This window comes from Crocodylus porosus, unplaced genomic scaffold (genome assembly GCF_001723895.1).
Source record: "Crocodylus porosus isolate Cpor-Errol unplaced genomic scaffold, CroPor_comp1, whole genome shotgun sequence".
NCBI lineage: Eukaryota > Metazoa > Chordata > Crocodylia > Crocodylidae > Crocodylus > Crocodylus porosus.
Window position 1 is genome coordinate 4,248,522 of NW_017728906.1, and position 14,839 is coordinate 4,263,360.

Here is a 14,839-nt window from a genome sequence, read left to right on the forward strand (position 1 = left end):
CCCCTCTTATGGCTTCAAGGACCTTTTGATCTTGTGGCTTTATGAATTTACTAGCCAACTACCCATCAAAAATGACTGGGGGAAGGGGGGTGTAGGTAGGGACAGAGGCCTGTGTCTAGCCCCCCTCAGGGATAGCCCTGCTCCTCTTTTCCCTCTGCTGCGGGGCTGGGCGCATCTCCGCTGCCATTGTGGAGCCAGGCTGGGCCCAGTGCGCTCCCCCCACTGCTGCCACTGTGGGCCCGGGCCTGCTTCCCCCCGCCCCCCACCCAGCCCATGTCCGCCTGCCTCCCCTCCTCATATATGGGGGGGGGGAAGCGTGGACAAAGTGCCGCCACCCAGCACCCCATGCTGCTGCCGCCACATCCAGGGAGCGGGGGGTAAAGCCAGCACTTCTGGCCTCGTCCCCAGCTCTGTCCATCCATTGCCACCACCTCCTAGGAGCAGGGGATCGAGAGGAGGGAAGTGAGACCAGCCAAAGGGCTCCCGAGTGAGGATGGCTAGTTCATGGCATGGATATCTTGCAACATGCCACCAGAAGACAGTTTATGCTCCAGCCAGCTAAAGCTCAAAAACAGAATGCACCAAACAGCAGCTACAAGGCCAAGTCAGCTAAGCATCCAATTTGAAATGCTTGCTTTGTTTTCTTAACAGTATCCACATCAAATACCGTTGTTGTGCAACAGCAAAAATTCAGCTCAGGGAATAAACAGCTTTCCAACAGCTGCTATATGTTTTGAAACCTAGGCTACTCTCCTTTATAAGGAAATGAAACTCATTGTCTACACAAGCACATGCACACCAGAGCTAGGTACAGACAGTCAAAAAGCCAGAGACTGAATCGATGCAATCTTCTCTGGTTAGTCTAAACTGAATAGACTGAACCAATAAGCAAGTGAACAGACATTCACTTGTGATTTTGGAAGTGCAGTCATGCTTACACTGATCCAGGTCAGAAGCTGGGCTAGAACACGCCCCCCTGCTCAGCTGGAGCAGACACCCTGGGCCAAGCTTAACCCACCGACTTTACCAGAAGGGGGTTTGCAAGAGAAGTGTAAAGCATCCTGGGATGCTGGGGGACTGAGAGTTAACTCAAATCTGGAGGGGATCTGGTGCAGAAGCTTGATAAACCAATTTAACCTAAATCTGTTAAGTCTGGGCATCTATATACATACCTTGTTGTGCTGCAACATGCCAAAGATCCAACACGTCAGAGAAAACTCAATTAATTGCGTCCGTTCCACACACGAGCTGACACTTACTGCGTCACATGCAGTTATATAAGTGGTGAAACGCACAAAGTGCAGAAAATGGCAGCGTTGTACTTTTGAACTAAAACACTTTTGATCCGTTTTAGTTCAAAAGCACGCCACCACCATTTTCTCAATGCTGATGCGCATTTTGCTGTTTATACAAATGCATGTGCCGCAGGACTGGGCACTTTTCAAAGCCCCCAGCACTGCAGTGCAAACACGTGTACAAATGCCCTCTGATGATACATCCCATCCAGATTTATCTTAAACTGGTTTCGGCCATTTTGAAAACAGTTCATGTGCACTAAACTTCTGGTGTATTACAGATTTGAACCAGTTTCTCATCACTTACACTGGTTTGTGTGTCATTATTGTCCCTAACCCAGACGAAATAAAATCAGTTCAAATCCTAATGTGGACATTCTGATTCAGTTTAAAAAGGTAATTTATCTTAAATCTGTCCCTAATCAACTTCAACTAAACTGAAAGAAGCTTGCTTTAAACTGATGAGAACATCCACAATGTATTTTTACATTAATTAGATCCAGCTTAAAAAAAACAAACAAAAACAAAAAACACAGAAACTGGTCCGAACATTCCTTCTTCTGTTGCAGTACATTAGATTTCTCTAATTTTCAAATAAAAAAAGCTGTCAGTTTTCAGATATTTAGATTTTTTTTTAACTGAATATTTTAAAACTTAAAAATGTTCAACAATCACATCCTGATCTTAAGGAACTTGGAAAATGACCACTCGCTTTCAATATTACTACCTCTTATGACTAGATTGAGTCTCATAATATCTGATGTTTTGCTAGAAGCTCCAGCTTCTGAAGTGAAGAGAATACAAAAATCTCAGCTTTCACTTTGAAAAAAAGTTCCTTCATGAATATAGAACAGCTTGAAAACAGAGAGGCTAAAAGCCTCACGTATCATTAATATGACACTATCAAGAACATACCATTAATTTTAATCCATGAGACTGAGTTCCAGCATCATGATTTCTGGAACCCAGTTTGTGGCTTTGGAACATTCAAGTTGACAAAACTTCAGTTTGCTAGGTCTTTCCCCATTTTCAAAGGAAATTCACCATTTTGCTTAGGACACTGTATTATGCCTCCATCATCATCTTACTCAGAGCCCTTTACATCTTTTCATTCCATACCTAGCTGAAAGACTACCTAGTTCATACTTCTATCCTAAAAAGTACAAGAAAAAAATAGCACAAGCAATAGTAAGACCCAAATCCAGCTCTCCCTTACTCTGGATATAAATCCAAAGGAATTCCTTCAAAGTTAGAGGCTCTAAACTCTTGTATCAGAGGAGAGACAGACAAACCAGGTATTTGCTACTTCAGGTCTCCTTTAGAATTCTAGTCTTCCAAATAATATTTAAATCAGCAGTACTCAACCTTTTGGCCCCACATGCCAGATGAGTGACCTGGGGCTGGTCCACATACTGGATAAAGCTCTGCATGCCAGAATCAGGCACTGGGACTTAATACCCACCCTGCCCTGTGCAGTGGGATTGGGCCCCAGTGCCTCCTCCTCCCGTACCTGCATGCTGGGTTTAGGCCCTGGGTGTGTGGTATCCCTCCCTTCCTGGCTCCCCACACCAGGATTTGGCCCTGGGGCCCAGCAAAACCCCTGCCTAGCCCTGCATGCTGCGATTGGGTACCTGATCCAACATGCAGGGCCCAGGATTCCCCATGGTCTAGAAATCTAGCTGCAGGGAAGTGGTGCTACTACCCCTCCTCCCCCCACATCAAATTGCCATACACATGGGGAGTTCTGCAGGCCAGATAACAGGGCAACGTGAACTAGATCTGGCCACTGGGCTAGGGGTTAAGCACCCATGATTTAAACCCATGACATTCATAGGCTTCTATGAACAAATACAATAAAAGTTAACACATGCTGAATCTTTTTTTCCCCCTAAGCAGAAACAAAACAAACATTTGTACTGGAAAGAAGCCACTATCAATATCATTTCTCAACATAAGACAGCAACACATGGCACAAACTCAGATCTGCAGAGGGCAAATACTCAGTGGCCTGAACACCTTTGCTGGTTCATATCATCACAACAGAAAATTACAGAGTTGGAAGCTGCACATATTATTTGGAACAAAGGAAATCAAGAATGTTGATACTCAGCCTCTCCTTCCATCCAAAAAAAAAACAGGGTGTTTCACATGAAAAGACAGCAAGCAGAATTCCTACTACCACATGCTAGAACAGGGTAGGCAACCACCGGCATAGCACATGAAGGTGCTTTGCTTGGCACGTGTGCCTTGGGACAGACAGCCAGGTAAAGGACTGAGGCTGTGCTTCCACAATAAGGATCAGAGTGAGGGGAAGATGGGCAACTTTGACCTCCTGTCCTCGTGTCCAGGTGGCTTTTTAAAATGTGACCAAATGTCTGGGTTTTTGATTTGCCTCCACTTCTTCTAGGCATGAAGAGCTTGGATACTTGGGGCTGGAAGCGGCAGGCAAGGTGACTGGCTGTCAGGGGTCATGTACTCTGCACACAGGCCCCAACAAGTAAGTAAATGTGCGTGCATGAGTGCAGGCAGTAGCCATGTGCACTAGAGCTGTGTGAAACAGCACCGTTCTGCTTCAGCTTCTGATCTGATGGAACAGTGTTTGGTTTTGAGTTTTGTTTCATTTTGAAAACACTGTTCCATTCCATTCCATTCCACTGAAACTGTTTCACCCATAGGCTATTCCACACCCAGTGCCAGGAAGATCTGGCAGGCAGACTGGGGGCTTGCCTGCACCCCAGGGTGGGCTGCAGGAGCTGTGCCAGACTATTCCCAGGGGTGCAGGTCCCCGATCTGCCTGACAGATCACAGGAACCTGGTTCTGCCACCTGGGGCCAGCAGCAGCAACAATCTTTCTGGTGCTGGGTGTGGGTTGCACCTAGAGCTGGTCCCAGGTGGCAGCACCAGCCTCTTGTCATCCGGCAGGCAGACTGGGGGCCCGTCTGCACCCCCAGGAGGAGTCCGGCACAGCCCCTGCGGGCCCTATCTGGCTGCTGGAAGACAAGAGGCTGGTGCTGCCAGCTCGGGCTGGCACTGAAGTCAAGTAAGCCTGCCTTTGAAACTCAAAACATTTCAAATGCCCTTGTTTTGTTTCAAACCTGTTTGTTTGTTTCGATTTGGCTGTTTTGAGCACAAAATTTATCAGAACAGCTTTGAAACCAAACACCGGGCAAAATTTCACACAGCCCTAGTGTGCACAGCAGGCCTGGGCGGACAGGGGGCTCTGTTTCAGGAGTGAGGGGAACCAGCAGCACTGGAGGGGGAGGGGGCTGGGGGGAGGCACGGCACAGGCATATCGCTGCCCTCCACCCCACAGATGTCCTCTTTTTTGATCCTGGAAATAAGGTAACCCTATTGATTTAGGGATGTACATACTATTAAATATCTATTTGCCCTTTCTCCTCATCTCCTAGGTACCTGGTGAACAGTGATTACCATAGAAATCTATGTTAGTTAAAAAGAAGAGATACTTTACATGATTTTTTTAAAAACTCACCTCTTCTGGAAAGGCCTGGACAGGGCACTGTTAATATTGAAGACTGAACAGCCCTACAGACAACAGCCTGAAAAGCTACTGCCTGGGATGCTCGAACCAAGCCAACAGACAAGAATCTCTGCGGCTTCTACATTGTGATTGAGATCATTTCAAATTCAGTGTTCTAGAGCTCATCCCCATGGCAGTATGGAGCGCTGAGCTGCTGAAGAGTCACAAGTCATGCTGACATGGAGAAGATCAAGCAGCACATGCCTCTCAACATTATTTCTTCTTATTGATGTTGAACCTGAGGCTGGTTTTTGCTCCTTGACTAAAATGGACCCCATTCTAAACATCCTGTAAACTAGCTGGAACAACAAAGCCATTACTCACATACTGGTAAGACTAAGCATCCCATTTACACTGCAAATGTTTTCCCTTCTCAAGGGAATAAACAGTAGAGGAGCTGGTAGAGGAGAATAGAAGTATTCTTGCAAGGTCTTTCCATAACACCACCTCTGCTTACCAAGGATGCTAACATGATGTTTATATTTTCTTTCATATACTTAGTATTATTATAGCCATGTTAAGATAGTATCTACTATGCACTTTCAAAATTATCCAGCAACATGTACCAAATTCTAAAGCTTCTTGTACCTCAGCTAGCCAGGCCATGAAAGGTTGGCTGCCAGTTCGCAGTAGGGCTGGCTATCAGACCGGAAGTGACTGTGGACCAGCAGCCAACTCTTTTTTATACCAAGTACAAAAAAGGTTGGCTACCTACCCATAGTATGCCAATCACTGCTGGTCTATGGCTTGCCGGTCTGCAGTCACTTCCAGTCTGTGGCTTGCTGGCCCTCAGTCTAAAAATGTTGGGAACTCCTGGTCTATGCAGTGGATCATAAGGCAGTGCGATCAGGTGGAAGGCTTGCCTGGTGCATACACAGAGGCTGAACTGTCAGGAAGCTGGATGGAAGGACTGGGTGAAGAAGGAAGGAGGGATACTGCAGTATGTTTTTGCACCAGATGGGGAAGAAAGTGAGAGAGGGAAGTTGAATGAAAACATGCAGACATGAAGTGATTTTCAGCTCTTACCCTTCTTCTGCCAGTTTTACCACAGGGACTGTGGATAAAGGGGTTAATATGAGCCATGCTGCAGATTCTAATCACAACACTGAAGATATAACCCTTAGAAATAAATTCAGCTTTGGCGCAAAATAAGCTTAGTTATGTCACAGAACAAGTTTTCATTTCTAGATTAAAACAAACCCTGGCACTAGGCCTGGAACGTGCTTTTCAAGAATAGCAGGGTAGACAGATGCTTCGCTCCCTTTACCATTTCCATAAAGTGAAAAAAAGAGGTTAGTGAAAATGGCCGGCTTGAAATGACAGGTAGTCCCAAGCGCAATGAGAGCACTCCAGCAATGTAAGGGGAACTAAAAGGATATGAAATGCTCCAACCCAAATACTCTGATTTCCCTGGCCAGTGCAGAACTGGCATTAGGACTCTGTAAAACCCTGCTCTCAAGTCCTAGAGATGGATGCATGTCAGCAGCACAGACTGGGAAGTAAAGGGATGGAGGTACAGGTATGATGCACAGCGTGCTAGAACCATCTCCTTTTAGCCCCCACAGATAGTAAGAAATCAATCAGAGCAACCCTGAAGCTGATCTAACTTGCACTGGTAAAAAGTCTCACCTGCCCTGGAATATAGGGAACATAGCTTTTAACAGTCTCACCCCACCCCACAACAGTTCCTTTTGACAAGTTCAGAACTGGCACAATTTGCCTAACTGCAGCAGTCACCAGGTGCTGGCTCTTTAGTTCTCCACTGTAATCTCACATGTGTTAGCCATTTTAGGAAACACCCAATATGTGTTCTGTATCAGGCCTATGGAAGTTTATTTCAACCCAGAGCAAGCCAGATTAATTGTCACTATGGAATTTCTACAGATGGACTGAATTGGATTGTTTGATTCCATTCAAATTTTTCTCCACATACTGCATTGTGTGGTAACACTCTCTCCTCCTCTCTTAGCACTCAGAAAATGTCCTCACCTAGGAACAACTATGGCTCTTCAAGGTGTTCAGCAAATCCATTTCATTTAGCATTGAAAAATATTTACCTGGCGCATTAAGCCTTCAGTGGAAGCTGAAATTAAAGCACTCAAATTAGTTATGTGCACAGATGCCAGGAAGTCTGGGAAGAGAAGAATGAGACTCATGACTCTAGTCCCATTGCTCCCAAAGCTGAAGCAGAGGAGAAAGAAAGGTGCTTAAAATTCCCTAAAGCAATACTATAGCCAGGGTTCCCTGCTGCATTACTTGTGCCACCTAATCAGCTAATCAAGGAACAACAAAGAAACTAATCAAAGGAATTACATTGGTCTTTTCTCTCGCAAAAGAGATGAAGTAATAAAGAAGGCCTGAACAGCAAGAAAGATGGAAAGCAGTTTGGAAAACCAGTGTGGGGGAACAAAAAAGGAGGCAGGAGGACAGAAATGCAGAAAAGACTAGGTGAAATGCAATGTCAATTAGGCTTTAAAAACCTTTTGTGATTTCTAAAGTGCTTATTCAAATGATCTTGACACTTTGAGGAGAGGTCACCTACTTGAAAAAGAAGTTCTGAAGAGTGTAGCAGCTCTAATCAAGCAATCACAACCCAAGATTTGAAGAGGGTCACTATCATCGTAAAACATCACAATTTTCTATTGTGATAAACCCACTATTGTTCCAAGTAAACTGTGATTCCTCAAACTTGAAGTGGGGGGTGGGGGGAAGAAGATGAAACCCTTGCCTTTCCTCTCCCCCCACTCCCTCATTTATTCATTTTGGGAGCCATCACTGTTTTTAGCCTTCTAAATCACCTCTGCTCCACACAGACTGGGTATCCTCTAATTTTGCTGAAGAAACTACTTACACTGGAAATAAAGAATGATGAAACAGACACTGATGAAAGAAATGTGCATGTCAAAAAATGGAATTGAATTCCTTTCTAAGTTTCCAACATGAATAATCTGTGTGCATCCATTCTTTTGGTTTTCTTATACACTGTGTTCCACTTAAGCTTTACCAAGTGGAGAGCTGGATGGGTGCACAGTTGATGTTGCTTTTCTGCTTACAAGACATGCCTTACTTTTAGCGCCATACAAGGAAAGAACCATCAAACTAAAAAAAAGCTAGTCAGGCACATGCACAGAAAGAAAAAGCAGAGTAAATAAGATTTGTTTGGTAAAAGTGCTCTCATTGAAAAAAAACCTCTCTCTTCCCCCTCAAACTTCAGCGGATGCTCTTTAGAGGGCAAGTAGATAATATAATCTATTATGGACTAATAGACAATATAATAATATTATAAACCTCAAACATTCAGATACCATACAACAGGCCTTTCAAAATGAGATGACAGTGGCATTAAAAAAAAGATGACAAGAGCTTACTTAAACATACTAGCTTATGAATTTTTTACCCTTCGTTTTTTTAGCACCCCCCCATCTTTCAAGCTTTTCTCCTGAACTATGAATTAAAACTGAACTGTTGCTAATGAAAGCTGATTTTTTAATTTAAGTAATAGGGCTCTAACACCTGGGATTTAAGTCACCAAATATCATGAGACTTGCCATAAAAAAAAAATCAATGAGAGTTGGCAAACTGAAGTTAACAGCATTGTGTTAAAGAACATATAAAGGTGAATGCATCATAAACGACTAATAATTCCTAGCTGACAGTTATGCCATAGAAAGCAACCTACTTGCATGTATCTTCAGCTTCATACTTTCTTTACACTAGTGTTACCTAATGAACCCTCCACTATAACACCCCAGAGGCCCTCTCAAAATATTGGGGGGAGGGGGAATAGAACACGAATAATAAATAAGAATTATTTTTATGATTCTGGGACAATTTTGAGCACAACAATTCTTAGCATTGTTTTAATGGGGATGGGAAGACAGCTAATATAATATAGGCTGAAAATTCTTCAGATGAACTCAAACTACAATTTACCTGCCACACAGTATTTTTAGAAACAAGATTAAAATCAGAAATTGTGGATTATTTGTATCAGTTACTATCTCTAAAAAGGTCAACCATACTATTGTCTTATACCCTGGACCTCATTCCCTATAGCTGTATGCAGTCTTTACTTCAGTGAAAAGCAATACCTAATCGCACTGGTAGGTATTTGTATGTACTTTTCACTAAAATGAAACATACGGGACTGGGTAAAGCTTCAATGCTGAAAAAAGAGATGTCAGAATTCCCTAGCTCATTCACTGACGCAGGGATCAGTAACCACTTAGTCCTTCCTAGCAGTATGCACACGTACACGCAAACGCTACAACGGGAATAGGCAACCCCTGGCCCAGGTGCCAGAGCATGTCACATGAAGGCATTTTGCCTGTCAAACACGGATAGCAGGAAAAGGGACAAGGGCTGCGCTGCCACAACAAGGATCAGGCCCCTTTTGGCTTCCCTGCTGTCCGCTCTAGCACACCAACATCTTATAAGTTGAGGTTGCCGGTGTTTTCGGCATTCTGACAAAAAACACTGCCAATCCCTGCTCTACAATTCAGCATGTATATGTTAAATAACATTTAAAAAATCTAAACAAATTTGTTCCACAATCCCTCCTCAATATTCTCCCAAAGAATAGTAAATGCAATCAAAATTTCAGTACACTGAAATATTAACAGTTGTAAGGATTTTAAAAACATAACACAGATTTCAGTGAACCTGTTTCAGGATTGTCCTGGGAAGGCAGGAAGACAGGCAGGCAGGCCAGCCAAAAGGCCAGCCAGCCTTGGGGTTAAAGGTGTTAACCTGGAACATTTGGGTTCAAAATCCCCTGTGCTGTCACTGATGTTCTCTTTAACCTTGGGAATGTCACTTAGTCTCCCCCTCGATGGCATTCACAGAGAATGGGAATGCATTACTGGTTCCAACAGATTACGTGTAGCCTGCAATTCCACCAACACCAATGTTATGTTTATAGCAAGAATCCAGCATTAAAGTTCCCCCCTGCCCCCACCCTGACGTGTCCAGTTCGTGTTTAATTTCCAGTTCACAGGAACCTGAGTCAAGAAAACTGTTTATTTATTACTTGATTAAAACAAACGGATACACAGAAATCCTTGCTCTAATTAAGTGTCCATGTATTTTATTTTTAGAGCTTATGAATTCAGTGGTTCTATATTTTGCAGTTACTGCATTATTCATAGAAGTACCAGCTTGCCCTCTAGTGTTCATGTTTGGCAAAACAAGTACACTTTGGTAACACTAAAGCCACTGAATCTTATCGTTAAATGGTCCTGATGTTCCCCATTTATAAGCTAACCTGAAAGACAAGAGGTGAGGAAAAAACTCCAAATACTGTGAAGTCAGAATCTCTCCTGTAGCTTCTTCAGAATAGAGACAGGAATTTGACTGAGAATCCTAACTGTCCATGGGGACAACATCGTAAAACCCTACAGATCCCAGTTCATCCGATTCTTCCTCTCAGCACTGCTTTCTACACCACCTTTAAGAACAATTTAAGAATCATGCCACCACAAAACTGGTCACCCAGTAGCTACAGCATATTTGACTGAACTTCTGCAACCACAGTATAAAGAGGGAACTTAGTGCTGCTTCCAGAAGGGATAATCAATAAAGTATTTCCAACTGGAAATTCATACTGTATCTCTGGGTAGGGATGCTACTGAGTAGGCCCAGAGTACAATATGGCCACTCTGTCAGTAGTTGTTGCCCCTAGACAGCTGAAGCTGTCCTATCAACAGACCTCATGAAGTTGAGGATGGAAGCTGACACACAACCTACATCAGTGATTCTCAACCCTCAACCGCCTCAAAATCCTTTCAAGGGTGCTACAGGTGCCATGCAATGGTAGTGCACAAACACAATTCACAAGATAAGCCCAGAGACTTCAAATAGGAATTCACAACATCAAAACCATTTTGACCTGCTGTGGTCAGAGTTCTTTGCAACAGAAAAATTGCCCTAGTGCAATGATATTAAACTTTTGGCCCCAGAAGCCAGATTAGTGACATGGAGCCAAGGCACCCAGCACTGCCCTACCCCATCCCTGCTCCATGCACTGGGACTGGGCCTCAGGAACTGAGTACTGCCCCCTCCCACCACTCGTGCAGGATGGGGCCCTGGGGCCTGGCACTGCAGCTGCCTAGTCCAGTACAGATGGATCTAGTGCCTGATCCAGCATGCAACGCCCTGGGCTTCCCACGGAACTGGAAATTTGGGGGGGGGTGCAGTGCTACTGCTCTCCCACTGCCAAATCGCTGCATCTGTGGGGAGCCCTGTGGGCTAAATGACACAGCACTGTTGGCCAACCACCCCTGCTCTAGTATATTTTAGCTGTCACTATTCTCTGACTGTGAAGAGGTGGCATTTCCTGAAGGGTGCCTTGAGTCTAAAAAGTTTGAGCACTACTGGTTTACATGCAGGCATCAATGGGACATAAAACTGGCACAAAAGCACTGGAACTTCCCCCATGCCTCCTAAGACACATGCACAGAGTATATTAAACTGTGGGGTATGGGAGAAAATGGGGGCAGCTGGAGAAAGCAACTTCTGTCATACTTAAGTTTCTACTCCTATAAGCCCCAAACCACAAGTTCCCTCTTGGGGTGGCTTTCAGGCCATACAATGTTACTTAGAAGTACACAGATACACAGAGTTTAGTGTCCAGGATAAGAGATTCTGAATAGAGGTACACCAGTCTGATATCAGATCAGCACCGATATAAAAAAAATGGATCATATCAGAAATCGGTCTGTTGTGGCCAATAAATGTTTGTGCGTGCGCACTGCCTCAGCACAGCGCAGCACATAGGCAGTGAGGAGCACAGCCCAGCAGCTTGGAGAGCTGAGTGCAGCTGGTGAGTCTGGTGTGGTGGAAAGGGAGGGGGGAGACAAAAGGTGTGTGGGGGCAGATCAAAGTCCCCACAGTGAGGGAGGAGTGGGGCTGGGGCAAGCACTGCCCAGCCAGGGCAGGGCAGGTGCAGGATGGATCCGTGGCTCATCTGGGGGGCACTGGGGGTGGCTCTTGCCACTGCATGCTGCTGGTCCAGGAGCTTCTGGTCCGGTGCTTGCCTGCTTGTCTGGTGGCTCCTGCTACTGCTCCCTTCACTTGTCTGGGAGGGCATGGGAGGAGGCAGGGGTGTGCCCCCAGATCTGCGTGGGGTAGGATAGATCAGGAAGAGCCCCATGCAGCCCCAGCCCACCCTGTGCAGATGTGAGGGCACAACCCCCCCCCCCATACCCCCAGTGGCAACTGCCCCTCCTCCTCCATACCCCCAGACGAGCCACAACTGTCTTGTGCCCACCCTGCCCTGGCTGGGCAGTGCTTGTCCCAGCTCCTACTCCAGCCCCACTCCTCCCTCACCACAGGGGCCTTGATCTGCCCTTCCCCCCTCCCCTTCAACCATACCAGACTTACCAGTTGCACACAGCTCTCCAAGCTGGTAAAAGAAATCAGATCAGTACTGGCAGATATGCCTCCTTAAAAATCAGCCCTAAAAATCTCTATCGGTGTACCCCTAATTCTGAAAGGGAAGCAAATTCAAGTCCTCTGCTAACTTGTTTTGTTTGGGTTTTTTGTTTTTTCTACGTGTCCTTTATTGTACAAGATTCTCCAATGTGAACTGTCAATCCCTCCTGTACATAATGCCACTTATATGCTGTAAAAAACAATGCACTACTCTCTCATTAGCTCTGCAGCAAAGACAAGTATGAAGGGACATTTGAACTTTAACGCATGTGCCCATACACATGCACACACACTTATTAATTTTGAGCAGCGTTTGTTGGTTTCCAAATAGAATATGGACCAATTTAACTACACGTCTTTAGACTGCCTTGTGCCAAAATGAAGCCCTAAACATTAGTTACTGAAATTTAGTATTGTCAGTTTATTATTTATTGTACTTATTTATTCCCTTTTAGGGAAAACAACTTGAAATGCACTAAGTTGTTATAGGAGTAAAGATCTTACTTCTAAACATTAGTTCACCATCAAAATATATTTGAAAAGCAACTAACGGCCATCAAAATATATTTGAAAAGCAACTAACAGCATCTTATTCAGTAGATCTGTTCTTAAGACAGGTATGCTAACTTTCATGATAAAGTGAGAGTATCACTCATTTTTACATCAGTTACCTCAGCAGATGCAACAGAGCAAGCTGGATTCCAGTGATGTACAAGTCAGAATAAAGTTGTTACTCAGTTAATTGCAACTCCTCACTTACACCAATTTCTCCTTTGTTGAGAACAGCTCCTCACAGTGGAAAGCAAAAATAGAATATGGCCTAAAACAATTTTCATTACTACCAGACAGGACCAGATCCCAAAGAGGATTTTATTTGTCAGGCTGGCAAATAAGTAAATTCTTTTAAAAAAAAAGAAGTGGATTCAGCATGTCTGATAGTCACAGAAACACTGATCTGAAATAGGTTAACACAGTGTTGTTCTGGCTTATGCAAATTGGGAAGGTTCACTATGATGGGCTTCTGGTTGGGGCCAAAGATTTCATTAGACACCTGACAAGGACTAGAGATGCTGGAAAAGTAACCACTATTCCCAAATTTAATTTTTTGTTTGCAGTCTCTTTAAACTGGCCTTGTCCAGACAACTCTTTACTTTCACAAAATCCTTCTGCTGGAGCAGCACAGCCAAAACCTGCACGGATCTCATTTGTACAACAATTACCATTTTATTCAATACCTCATAAATTTTAGGCTTAAATTTCCTCGGAAACAGGCTGTCTTATTTTTGGTTTGTTATGCTACATACAATGGGGGCTTGACTGTAATTTGAGTCCATGCACTACTAAAACATAAAACATACAAACAAGTAGCACAGATATGGAAAAAAAAATTACTGAATTTAATAAAAAATGTTAATTTCCCTCAATTATTTTGGAACCATCCTATAAGAATTCCATAGTCCATGGAAGCAATAACCTTTTTAATTTTATTTGGAGCATGGTACAAAATAACCTCCTCCCTCCCCCCAAAAAAACAAATAAACAACATACATGAGCCAGTTTAAATGAGATTTGGTTTTCTTGGTACATACAATGTATGTAGTTACACAGATTTTAGATCAACACCAGCATGGGTTGTAACTGAAGTATATACATGGATGCACAAAAATATACATTCGTCTAACAGACTACAGGTAAAGATGTTTAACTCTTCCATCTTCAAGTGGTGAAGCCTAAAATGATCTCTACCAATGGTTTCACCACAGAGTAATTCTGGAATTAGGTCTCAAATTTGAATCGTAATCCAAACAAAAGAGGGAATCTTTTAGGGAAGCCTTTCTTCAGATTGTTCCCATGGTTTTTCCCTTCTGCCCTCCACCCCCAAGAAAAGATAGCCTACACTTTTAATCAAGGAAATGAAAAGCCAACTAAACATTTAAAACAAAGTATGCAAGGAGTTCTGGCCTCACAGTGCTTATTAAGCTAAAACTCCCACTGGACTCCCAAAAGAGATTTGATCGAGTCAGGACCACGAGGTGCGAAATTTTAGACAACATGAGCTTGCCACAAGCCTTAATTTCATACATCCAATGCTCTGCTATGCACTGCAATGTCATTTTACATAATTGTGTCTTCTGTTATATGCTTGAGGTCACAGCATGCCTTTCAGCGCTATAGCAAGGGAGCAGTGTACAACACAGGTCCGCAGGAAACAAGAAGAAAAGGCAAGAGCAGTCATAAAGCCTGGGCCTATGCTATTTTTTCTGTATAGCCCCAAAGAACTTATAAAAGAGGAATTTGAACAGATATGGCTGGGCTGGAGTCCCTAGTTAATGTGGATCCAGGGATTCCAAATGCCCTGTGAAGTGAAGGCCCAATATCCACCACACAGGCATCGCTGGGAGTCTCCTGGGGTCTCTTGGCATCTACCATGGTCCATCATATCCCTTTACTAGGATGAAGAAGAGAAGTCAGTCTTTTTGATGAGATGATGTGCACAGATGTTAGAAATGGAGTATTGTTAGAAATGCACAGCTTGCATCTTGCACCTGATAAGAAAGAAACACTGCCAAGG

General features: G+C 43.8%; 1 protein-coding gene across 6 annotated transcripts in view; it reads right to left on the reverse strand.

Annotated features, from left to right (window-relative positions):
• Positions 1–14,839, reverse strand: part of BBX (BBX, HMG-box containing) — a 182,074-nt gene that overhangs the window by 102,691 nt on the left and 64,544 nt on the right. The gene's annotated exons all lie outside the window — the stretch shown is intronic.